The sequence below is a fragment of the Phalacrocorax aristotelis genome, chromosome 2 (assembly GCF_949628215.1).
Source record: "Phalacrocorax aristotelis chromosome 2, bGulAri2.1, whole genome shotgun sequence".
NCBI lineage: Eukaryota > Metazoa > Chordata > Aves > Suliformes > Phalacrocoracidae > Phalacrocorax > Phalacrocorax aristotelis.
The window spans coordinates 32,205,270-32,217,883 of record NC_134277.1 but is presented as its reverse complement, the minus strand read 5'-3'; the positions used below and the strand labels follow the sequence as shown (position 1 = coordinate 32,217,883).

General features: G+C 40.3%; 1 protein-coding gene across 2 annotated transcripts in view; it reads left to right on the top strand.

Annotated features, from left to right (window-relative positions):
* Nucleotides 1–544: 544 nt before the first annotated feature.
* DGKB (diacylglycerol kinase beta) overlaps nt 545–12,614 on the top strand; it is a 364,782-nt gene continuing 352,712 nt past the window's right edge. Inside the window, exon 1 of one of the 2 annotated variants that reach the window (XM_075082948.1) lies at nt 545–611. The gene's annotated coding sequence lies outside the window, so the exon portion shown is untranslated. Of the gene's footprint in view, nt 612–1,077; nt 1,225–12,614 lie in introns of those variants that run through there. The other variant, XM_075082947.1, reaches the window with a different exon arrangement.

Here is a 12,614-nt window from a genome sequence, read left to right as displayed (position 1 = left end):
TTTTTCCAAGGAAATCTGCAAATTCCTAGCTCTGTTGTTGCTACCTTCAGGAAGATTCCCAAACACGTGCTGGAGGAAAGTGAGGGGGAGACGACCCACACACACGACAGGGCAGCATTTCGAGTGGTGAGATTCATGAAGGTCCCTCAGCAGGGACGGCCAGATGGAGGCTCTCCAGCCGGGCACGGCCGGCAGCTGCTGAAGCGGCTCCCGGACGCGGAGCCGGTCACCGGGCCGGCCTTGCCGGGGGACAGCGGCTGTCGCGGGCCGGCCGGAGCCGCGGCGGGGGGAGGGGGGGGAGCAGCCTCCCCCGGCACCCTTGAGCCGCGGCCCCGGGCGGCGCAGCGCCCGCGCACCTGCGTGGGAGCCGCTCCGTGGGAGCCGCCGCCCCGCGGCACCGCTCGGCCCCGGGCGGCAGGTAGGCGAGGGCGGGCGCGGGCGCTGCGCAGGTGCGCAGGGCGGGCCGCGCACGGCCCCTCCGTGCCCCGCGGCTGCGCGGCTGCGGCCGCTCTCACAGCCCCGCCGCCTCGCAGCGGGCGGGAGGGACGGAGGGAGGGCGACCGGCAGCCCGTCCGTGGCCTCCGCCGGCGGGGAGACCGGCTAAACTTTGGGTAAGTGTTGCGCGGGTGCGGGGGCAGCGCCTCTCGGCGCCGCGGGGCGGGTGGCGAAGGGGGAGCGGTGCGGAGCCGTGCGCGGGTCTTTCAGCACCGCCGCCCCGGCGCGGAGCCGCGGGGTCGGCGGGCGGCGCCCGGGGGCTGCGGGCGCCGGACAACAGGTACCGCAGCTGCGCGGGGGGCGGGAGAGGCTGCGTGCGGGAGCGTGTGTGTGTGTGTGTGTGTGTATGTATGTATGTACGTGTGTGTGTGTGCGTGTCGCTTGTGCCCTCCCCCCGCCGCCCGGCCAGAAAGGGGGTGGGTGATGTGCTGGCGCACAGCCGCTTAAAACCGGGCGGCCCGGCGGCGGCCGCCTGTTCCCGGGCGGAGGGCGGCCGCCGGGATCGTCGCTGCGCCGCGGCCGGCAGCGGGGCGGAGGGCGGCGGCGGTGGCCCCGCGGGGCCGGGCTGCGGCAGCCGGCGGCGGGGCCGGGGGAGGCTGGCGGCGGTGGCGCCGTCGCTGTGGCTGTGTCGGTCGCCCGCCCGGCTGGATGGCCGGTTCCCGCGGCTGCCCAGGGCGCCGGGCTCGCTCGCATCCCAGGGCCGCGCGGTTCCTCCTGCATCGCACTGCAGTAAGTTGGCGAGTCGCTGGGCGGCTGAAGCGGTTGCAGTCGCGGAGCCGGGGCGGGGGGGGGGGCCGTGTGCGGACGGGCGTGTGCACGGACGCAGCCGGGGGGCTAGGCAGAAAGTTGTAGCGAACCGTGCTGGGTTGAATTCGTCACGACTCGTGGCTTTGGTTTCCAGTCAACGCCACTTTGCCTCGTTGACCTACATCACTTTGCTCGACCCCAGCCAATGTCCTGATGCTGCCCGGGCTCTCGTTGGCAGCTGGGTTCAAGCCGGTGAATTGCTGAAGCACGGAGTGCGGGTGAGAACGTGGTGGGGGCAGGAAACAGAAGGTGCGACTGCAAACTCAGGCTTCGAAGGCTGGTCTGCTGAAACTTTGAGTGTCGATGTGACAGACCGTCTGCCTGAGGGTCTTTTCGAGGAAGAATTAAAAATGTTCTAGTAATGGACAAAACTTTTGGATGTCTGAAGGCAATTTAGATACAGCTTATTCTTGTTTCGTGTGGTCTGGTGTTGTTCTGATTCATTTTGTTGAAAAAGAGTTTTTATTTGTCAGGAGTGCGTGCAGTGACGTTTTTCATCGTGAGTACCCTGTTTTTGAAATGGATGAAAGGTTTTCTCAGAAGATTACGGTATCATGAGTATTTTTTCCCTAGCTAAACAAGCAGTTTATAGTCTTCAGTTAATTCTGCTTTCCATTCGACTGCTTTTCTACAAATGTAGTGAGAACTTTATTATTTTCAAAAGCAGTTTTATCTGCTTGATGTAACTTTAGAAAGCAGATGGAATAAGCTTTTAAAATCCACATTGTAAAATGAGAAAGGGAATGCAACAGGGTGGGGAAAACCAATAATTCTTGCAGGAGAAATAGTCTTTTTTTTTTTTTAAGCCACTGAACATTTCTTCTGCTCCCATTTAGGTCAAATGACTTCATGTAGCAATGTAATAGTTTTTGTTCTTTGTACTTGAATGGTATAATGCTTCCACATATATTAAAACATCATTATACATCTGAAAAAAAAAATCCATACCAAGAACCTAATACGCATTCCCAAATGACTGAACTTGTGCTATGCTTTGGGATAAAATGACAGGAAGTAAGTTCTTTGTTTCTTCCCAAAGTGATAATCCAGCATTGCTCAGAGCCTGAAATGCCTGTTTGGTACAGAATGAAAACAAGCATCAAGAAATGCAGGGCATCACAAAGCAATGCTTTCCTCCTGGGGCTTATGTCATCCCTTGTTCATTTGTCAAGGTGGAAGGACTTTGATGTTTATCATGGCAGGGAAGTCCTGAAACGATTATTGAACAGTCTGAAACGTGTGTGGAGTGAGATATTTTATACTATGAATTTGAAGTACTTGGAGCCCAAATCTGCTAATCTAATTTAGGTGCCTGCAAACAACTGAAGTTGCTGCTCTTAAGCAGGCTTAGGAAAAAAACACACTTTATATTTGTTTAGGAAGAAGAAATATACATTAACTGTTACTTACAAATGGAAATAATCTTTTGTAAACACGTATAGGTGTCTCGAATGCTCAAAGAACAGTGTTCAGTAGCAATGCATAAATGAACAGATAAGTTATTTTTGAAGAGTTTATGCAGTTTGAAAGTATCAAAGTTAACATCTGTTTTGAAGAGCACTAGACATCAGGTTTTTATTTATAAGGAGATTCTGCACTGTTTCTGCTCTGGAACGAAGTGTCATTCAGGTGACACTTTGTGGAACAGGTCTAGGTACCTCTTGCCAGTGGTGACAAATCACTGGAACAGGAATGAAGAGAATGATAAGAGGGTTGTAGGAAGCCTGCTAGAGCAGCATTTTGATAAAGCAGAGTGTAAATAGGGCACATTTGGGAGTAAAGGTAGTAATAGGTCAACATTGGAAAACTTCAAAGTTGGGCAGCTGGATGGCTGGACTGGACTTCTACTGTCATACAAGCACAAACCAAAAGCACTGGGTTCTTGTGGATGGCACTGACAGAATGAAAGATAATGGGTTTAAGTTATGTTTTATAATTAAATTAATAAATATTAACAGCATATATGGATGATGCATCATGTTTCATTTCTCTTTGAATTGTTATGACGTTAGAATCCTTGTTACAAATGGGATCACTGATAAGTTACACCTTCTGCGTGCAATTTTAACAAGTCTTTGTGAAGCCTCAATTATTTCTCACGTTTCCTTGGTTAAAGTTAACTTACTTGTAAAGAGCACCTTATGCGATGGTATCTGTATTCATAGAGTGTCTTCTCATCTTTTGTTGTGGTGAGAGTTGGGCAGCATTGTAAAAAGCATGTGAAGAAATTGTTGTCACCTGTATCTAGAATTACAAAAGAGTGACAATTATAAGGGAGAGGAAAAGGGAAAGAACAGGTCTTGTTCTGTGCTTTGGCATCCAGGACCAAAAGAATTTCAACCAGACTTTACCTGGGGAGAAGGTACTTGGGAAAGACATCTATGATTATTTTTAAATTTTGATGTGAAACCTGGGAGTCATCAACAGAGTGCAATGCTGTTGAAGAACAGGATGCTGGCCTCCTGAAAGCATTAGTTTTGGATTCCGGCTCCCTGCTTCTTGTCACTATCAAGTGATGTTTGCAGCCTGCCTCAGGAGTTGCCAACTGAGCTTCACACTATTGTCTGAAACAAAAATTAAATAAATAAAATGTACTGGGCCTTGCTCTGGATATGATTCACAAATTTTAATTTTTTTTATACCTATGGAGAATCAGTTCTAAGTTTTATTCTGCAGGAATTATAGCATTTCACAGCCAGTGTAATCAATAGCAGAGGGTATAAAAGGTTAAAAAAATTATTTCTGTGAGAAGAATTCCTCATAAAGGATCTGTTGACCTTCAGCTCTGAGTTTCTTCAGTCAGAGAACTCTTGCCCATTGTTTCCTGCGGCACTTACAAAATAATTAGTAACAGTAATAGTAGACTTAAGACAATTATTTGTCCATAACTGTAGTTTTTCATAACAGTATTTTAATAGTAAACTTCTCTTTGGGGACTCGCTTTATAGCTGAACCAGCAAATTCATGGTACTGGAAGAAAGCTTAAGTGACATGCTGCGTCTCACTGAAAAGAATTAGATGTCTGACATTATTTTTGATACCTTGTCTACAAGAGTGGAAAAATATATAAATTTTGGCTTTGAAACTGATATCATCAGTTTGTCAACCTGACCTAGTTTTCATTATACTAATGATGCTCTTACTACGGATAGAAATGATCTGATGCAGGTAAAGTATTGAAGCCAGTTTAGGAAGTGGAGAAGTACATTTTAAGTTATTTACTTAATTATTTATTTGAAATAATGATGAGTAACTGTCCCAAAACACCCAGTAAAACAGCTTTATGCAATGTAGAACACATTTTCCTTTTTTAATTGTTTCTGAAGAAAATGGAAGATTTCTCTGAATAATGTTTGCAGCAATTTAGCCCTGAGGGATATAGTCTTGTTCAGTTAGTTTGCAAGCTTAACAAATATAAGTATTTGGAGGCTAATTATTTCTTGTCCAACTCCTTAATACCAGTTTGGAATGTAAATGTACAACTCTGACACCATTGTGCTGCCCTAAACTATTTTTTAAAGGATGCATAAAACAAAGAAAAGCAAACTTGCGAACACATTTGTTAGTTGAGTGTTACTAATTAGATTTCTAATTGCTGCAACAGATTAACTTTTTATTTTTAGATAATGTTTGTTATTTACTGTAATCAACCATGAATAAAGTGACCTCTAGATACTTTTTTCTTGTCTGTTAAGTATTTTAATTTTCAGGAATGGTCCTTTTATAAATGCCGGCAAAAATCTTTAGTTAATGCAAGTGCCATGAATTATGTTTTTGTTTTGGTTTTTTTTAATATTTTTTTAATTATTTATTTTCAGCCACATTTTGATTACTTGGTTTGAAATTAATGTGCTGTTCTTCATTATATGTTCAATGGGAAATCCAGTGCTGAGTAGTAGTAATTAGTAGTAGACTCTGTAGTCTGTACAGTAGGAAGAATCCCAACAGATACATAATGAGGTTTTCACAGAAGTCTATGTTGCACTGTGTGCATCAAACACTGAGCCTTCTGCTGTGAAATGGTGCTTCGCCTCCCTTTTGGGTTGTCTTTTGGGGCATTATGAAGGATTCCAGTGTAGTGGTGGTTATTCAGGCAACATGGAGAGCTCACACAGATAGTAGAAACTTGTTCCTTTTTCCTTTGTCTTCTAAAACATATTGTGTAAAGGAGAAGCAACTAGTCAAATTTATTCTGTTTGGTCTAAATGTGTCTCCAGGTGGACACTTCTGAAGCTTGCACTGGTTCAAGTTTGGAAATTATCTGAAATCAGTCCTGAACACTGTTGAATTACATGTGGTGTTCTCATGCAGTTACATGTTTGTATGACTGTGGTCCTAAATGGTGACAAGCTAAATTTAAACAAAAGGTAGAAATGGCAAATAGCGAGGCAGCTGTATCAGCCCAGGAGAGAATCATGGATGGTGTGAAATCAGCAGACTTTCCTGCCTTGTCTTCTGAAAGGAAAAGAAGTCGGGTCTTGTAAATCTGGTCAGTAGAGGCTATGGCCTAGACATGGGTGATATGAACCACTGCATCCCAGGAGTCGGCTGTTTTTTTCCTCTGGCATCTTTTGCTTCTTTAATTGTGGATTTTCTCATGCTTCCTGCATGAATGGTTACATTCATGAACTGAATGGAAGGTAATATCAGGATACAGCCATAAAAATGTTTTTTTTTTTTAAGAAGGGAGGAAGGAAAAAAGAAAAAAAGAAAAAGGAGATAACAGAACTAATAGCCAAAAATTAGTATTGAAGTAGATGAAAATAGACAAATATGTGATTACAGACAGGAATAAATTAAGCATGCAAAAGGAAATTTAATGTTTACTGTTGTTGTTTTCTCCCCCCTCCCCCCCCAAGTTTAGTCTTCAAAGACAATCTTTTCCTGAAATTTAAAAGAACTTAAGCTAGTGAATTATATGAAAAGGCTTTAGGATTAAAACTGTAAAGCTTGGATGAATCTCTCTCATATAGCCAGGATTCTGCTTCCTTGTACTCTTAGAATTATTTGGTTTTTTTACTCAAGATTTTTACTTTGGCTGTTTCTTCATATTTTGATAATTTAGTCATCATTTAGAATTAAAAGTTTGGGTAATGTTAAAAATATACATAAATGGGCCTAATCTGTCCTATATTCAGTATCTAAATACCATCTGGTTACCTTCTGTGTCTCCTGTGATTGCTAATGGAAAGACAAAAGCACCTGCTGAGGGAAATTTTAATTTTGAGATAAGCAGCCTATATAGGTCAGTTGAAGTACATTCTGGATGGAACCAGGTCTTTCAATTCATTATAAAGGGTGCCAGGCTGGGATGACTCTTTCACAGTTTAAGGTCTAATTTTAAGGCATCTGGCTTTGTGTGAGATAAATTGTAACCTTGGGTATTTTCTCAACTGGAAGGAAAAGTGTACGGGAGACTTGAACCCCAAAGAATGTATCAAATCTTCTCCACGCATTACTGAAAATAAACATGAAGTAAAATAGTCTTTAAAAAAAGTAGTTGCTTAGAATGGGCAACATACCAGGAGTTAAATATCAAAGGACTTATTTTTAAATATATGTAAATAAACAAGTACCTTGGAGCATTTCCATCGTTCTTCATGTCCTAAAAACATGGCTATGATACGCTTTTATCAAAAAAGCCTGTTGTAATTCCTTATTGATAGAAAATATTCCAATAACACTTTCTTATAGAAAATAAAATTATAGAATTTTCTGAAAATTCTGGATTTACTTTGAAACTGTTTAGTTTTACTTCATTCTACAAGTCACACACATTGAAAAACTACTATGTCTGTGCCCGGGTTTGTCTTCATATCTCTTGTAAATTTAAAATGGTATAGTACTACAATGACTTCTGCTCAGGAGCGGCAGTGGGTCGTTTTGCCTTTTCTTATTTTAAAAGCACTCATTAAAAGGTTTGTGTTTAAACAGCCCTACAACTTCTGTGTCAAAGAATTCAAAGCTTTGAAACAATGTAATCTTTTACATAACAGACAAAACTGTGTACTGCCCTGTGTTAGGCTTAGCGCTGCTGACACAACTGTTTCTTCGTAAAAGTAGGGTGGCTGGAGGAATCCGCAGGAAACCTCCCAGCTTTGAAATTTAGGTGTTGTTAGTTACAGCAGGTTACTTTGACAAGAATGTTCATATACTTTCTCTTTAAATTTAAAATGCCAAGTAGTTATTTTGTGTTCCTTACATAGTAAAATACCATATTCGGTTATGATTTTTTTTGCCTTTGTGAAGTCAAAATAATGACTCATAGAAAAGCTTTATCTTCTGTCAAAGACTGTTTCCTGCAAATAATTTAGGTATCCAGACACTATAAAACCAGCTTGTGAGGTTACTTGTATGTGTGATCAAGATATTTTTCTACCCTGTATTACAAAGTGCACCGGTATGGTGATTTTTGCATGTCTCTCTTGACATTGAGAAAAACAATCTTGATGGATGACCCAGTATTTATGTCTAGTTGCACCTCTAATGAACAAGAGGAAATTCAAGTCTCTAGTAAGGATTTCTGTGTGTTCTTATTCAGGTCTGATGAGCAGCAGGTCAGGGTAGATCATCTCTCAATGACAGGAGAGTTTGTAGAATCACACAAATGCACTTTTCCAAGTAACAGGAGCATATTCAATCATATTTCAGTGTAGTTTAACGAGCAGATAGCTGTAGAGGAAGCTAATAAGAATATATGAGCCATATAAAAGATCTTACACTTTTTAACAGCATTCCTGCTGGACAAGCACTCCTTCAGGATTTGGGCCATACTCCCTCTGACCTTATTTCAGTTCAGGGCATATTCCTGATCAACTCTGGTCACTCAGTGAAGCTTTTTCGTTTCAGATCCTACATTAGTGACTCCTAAAATGCTGTCCAGCTAAAGGAAAAGATGACCTATTACCCTTTCAGTATCCTAACACGGTGATGGATTAAGACAGCGAATTCTGCGTGATTAGTCTGGGACCCTAACTAAAAGAATAATCACTGCTATGGGGGCGGAGTCATGCTTTCATCATCTAGAATCCTTGAAAACTTCTCTAGTTCATCCTCTATTCATCTATCCTCTTAAGATAAATAAAACATTGTTTGCAAAATCCAAGACAAAGTACTGTGAAGCATGAAATTATAATGATAGCAATTACAGAACTGAAAGATATTCTTGCTTTGTTTGCTTTTACTAAAATCAGATGTAAATTCTCTATGTAACCTGACAAGGTACAACTCTTTAGATTCGATGTGAGGTCAAGGTCTGGTTCATCTTGCATTATTTACATTTTTGGCCAGCTTCCACTGGAAAGCGTCACAGGCAGGTGAAGTTTGCCAATTCTTGTACATATTTCTTGGCATGTTCTGCAGTTTTCATTCAGATTCAAATGCTTCATCCCTTCCCCCTAGAGATTATTAATCTTTAATTTATTCAGGAAAAGTTTCAGCACTCCTCCCCTTGTCTTGTTTACTGCTCTCATTCTTTGGAAATGCAAATATGTGTTTGGCAGAGCAGGTGCCATCTCTTTTAAACTATGAGCAAGTTATTAACCCATGGAGGAACAAAATGCTGTTCCTCTCCAGGGAAGTAGATACGTGTATCCCAATATGAAGATCTTCTGTACTTGCTGAACTTTGTGTTTTCTTATCAACATGTACATTGATAACCATGCTTGATGCTAACATATGAATATGAATCACAAGTGTAGCTCATTATTGCATGTTGATGTCAAAATTGCTTTTCACCCTGTTTATGCTGACTGAGTCCCAATTCTATGTTTTAGGGGGTGCACTGACACTTGCAGAGATGTATAGAACCTCTGTAAATAAAACCTATATGTCTGGTTTCTTTATAGAACTTGAATGTCTTGAACACTTAAAACTACTATCTATCACATCCATTTAAATGTTTTAGGGATATGCAAGAAATGGTAAGGCTGCTTAAAGAGAAATTTCTTGAGAAAAGCACAAAATCTGGAGCTATTCTAAACTGTTCCAAAATGAAGCACCTGAAGGCAGAACAGCTGTGTTGATGATCTTCAACCTGTGGGTGTTGTAGAAGGGAAGATAATACTTAGTCTTACCTCATCTTGAACAATGTTATTGTTTCTGCAGATTTAACACAAATTTCACTGAATATTTCTTTCCTTGGGTAACCTAATGGAGCTGAAGAAGGGAAGGGAAAGACAGTTCATGCCAGCATATCCCTTCTGTCTTAATAGATGACCCTTAAATACCTTAAAATGGATGTAAACAGCATAATGTGAAGACCTTAAATATTTGTTATTAAGTTTTCCATGGAGAAGAATCATATGTATAATAGATGTATTCTTCTGAAGATTCGATAATGCAGATTCCATTCATTCAACTGCAGTACAGTTGCAGTGGGACTGCAAGCACAACTAGAACTTACAGGGTTGTTCTCCGTTATTTATTATATGGTTACTTTTGAAAACTCTACATACTGCCAATAAAACCTGGTTTTTGTGTGCCCCAGTGTTCAGGGGAAGTTCATGCTGTATGTGTGGCAAGTGAACGCACAGAGTGTGGTAAACATTGTAGCATTTACTTTTTTCAGAGCAAAGTCATTACCATTAACCAGTTTTGTCTGGACTTCTTATTTTTGTGGAGTCATATTCTGTACATTGTCCTTAAACTGTGGCTTATTCACATCCATATCAAGGCACGGCACTATTAGCAGGACAGGTGAGTGGGATCATTCTTTGTCCCTCTCTTTAGAAGCAAAAGGATAGCTTTACTGAATGAGCCTAGAAGTCTGTCTGGACTGGTATGCTGTCTCCTAACAGTGATTACCAAGGGAAGAATATAAGAATAAGCCAAGCAGCACCAAAGCATTCCTCCAGGCTCTGATGCCCTATATACGTTTATTATTTTAGAGATCTCTGCCATATGCCATTGCTTCTTTTTGAAGCCAGATGAATTCTAGCATAATCCTTTGTTCCTTATGAGCAGGTTGCTCCATCAGTTTGTCCTTCCCTTTTTCCAGTTCTGCTCTAATCAGTTTGAAAATCCAAAACCTCTATATGTTATTCAAAATGCAAGTGCACCAGGGATCTATACAATGGAATAAATTGTTTTATTCTCTGTTCCTTTCTGCATACCTCTTTTTTGAATGCTCCTGAGCACTGATCTGATGTTTTCTGATTATAATTCCAAAATTTCATTTCTGAGTGGTAACTCATCACTGATGAGCTCACTGCTCATCACTCTAAGTGTACAGCTAGGATTTTTTTTTTCTATGTGCGTTACTTTATATTCATCAATGCTGAGGCTTATGAGACTATTCCAGTGGGAAATGGAGGGCAGCATTAACAAGCAAGAAAACGGAGAGTCAGGCTGTTAGGGGATTTAGTGCCTGTATTATACCTAAATTCTGTTTCAAGTCTCTAAATCTTTTCCTGTGTCTGTCCTTAAAAACATTATGGAATCTATGTTAAATATTTCACTGGTATGGATATAATAACAAGTAGAAGAATGACTCGATCATCCATTGGAAATGGGTTGTCTTTTCTTGTGAATAAAAGGAACACAGTGAACTTAAATTTATATACTTTATAACAGTATAACGAATCATATCTTTTGGGTAAACTTACTCATTTAAAAAATTCTTAGAAATAAATACCTTTTTAAAATTCTTTTGAAATGTTTTGGATCATTTTTTGGTTTTCTGTGTTTGCTTCTAATCATAATGTAACACAAGATAAGATAAAATAGTTAATCTTCTGCTGCAGAATACATAAATACTTCGACTTTGTCCATTTAGAACATGGTCGTGTGTATATAAATATGCATACATTCCATATAATTTTATATTGACTACATGCTGAATAAGCCAGCAAGCATTCATTGTATGTTGCGAACATTATTGAATGTATAGCTGTCAGAAGGTATCTATTACAGTTCAATTACTTATAGGAATTGAAGGTTTGAGGTGGTAGATAGAGAAACAGTTCCCAAAGAAGCGACTAACCCTAACTGGGATTGCATTAGTTCCCGATGAAGTCCAAAACTTAACAGAAATGTTACTTTTATCTAGATCATATGCCCAACAGAAGCGGAGTTTGTAAGTAACTGGTACTCTGTGTGTGTATGTATTATTACTAAATAATTGACTGTATATTACAATCTTGGCAATAGTATTAAAAAAAAAAAATCACCATCACCATATTCGTCCTCTTTCAATTGACTAATATAGCAATGGGAACATGGACCTGGAATGGATCTCATGGACCATTGTATCTAGTCATTTACAGCCTCAGGAAACGGTGCCATAGATGCTTCATTCAGATGAGGTTCACTGAGCATCAATTTTGCACACCCTTACCACAAACCACAGAATATCTCCATGCAGTCTGAAAAATAACTGAAGAGTAATAATATAAGGCCAAGACATTAAACCAATAACACTACAAAAAGAAAGAAGGCAAAATACTGAGATAATTTTAGTTTAGAATAAAACATAATACTTTGGTTATGTTTGCATGCATTCTGTGCTCATCTGTGAAGGTATTTAAGCAAAGCAGTTAATGTCACAATTTTTTAAGGTCTGCTGTTTTAAATCTAAGTATTGGAGGAGACAGGAACAGCATTGCCTCTTGTTCAAAAGTATGACTATTCTCACTGGGAGTCTGTTTCCAAGAATTGTAGCTTTGTGAAGCTGGTGATCACAACTGCAAAAAATACATTTCCCATAAATTATTCGGTATGCACTACTTGTCATTATAAATAATGCTTGTAAATAATAGGGCTTATAAATAATACAGCATATAGCCTTGCATTACATCATTTCTTTAATCCTTTTAGTAGGAGTTACAGTTCTGTGACATGTTACATGAATTGAGTGAAATACAGTCCAGTATTTCATAGGTCGTCTGAACTAATGAGATAGACTGGTGCTACCCTATTAGGTGTATGGGACAAAAATTTACAAAGAAATCCAAGCAATTTTACTCAGTAGGATATGTATTTAAGAATAACCACTGAAATGTTCAGAGCTAGTAAAATTAATGAATAACGAAGACTATCAAACGATAGTGTGTTATTCTGTGGATCTGAACTTGCAAAGGTGAATATGATAAATCAAGGGAATAGTAAATGAGGAAGGCTGTTGCTGTCAGACTCTAGTTACTGCTTTTTTTTTTTTGAAGGTCATTATTCTAAAAATATTGAGGTAGACTGAGCAATGTTCCCTATACTTTTAAGTTTTGAAGAAAAAAAGTGATGTGTAGGAGAAAATCAAGGCATCATAATGCTGATTATTGAGATGTGACCTCCAATATAGTGGGTATCTTGGCAAAATT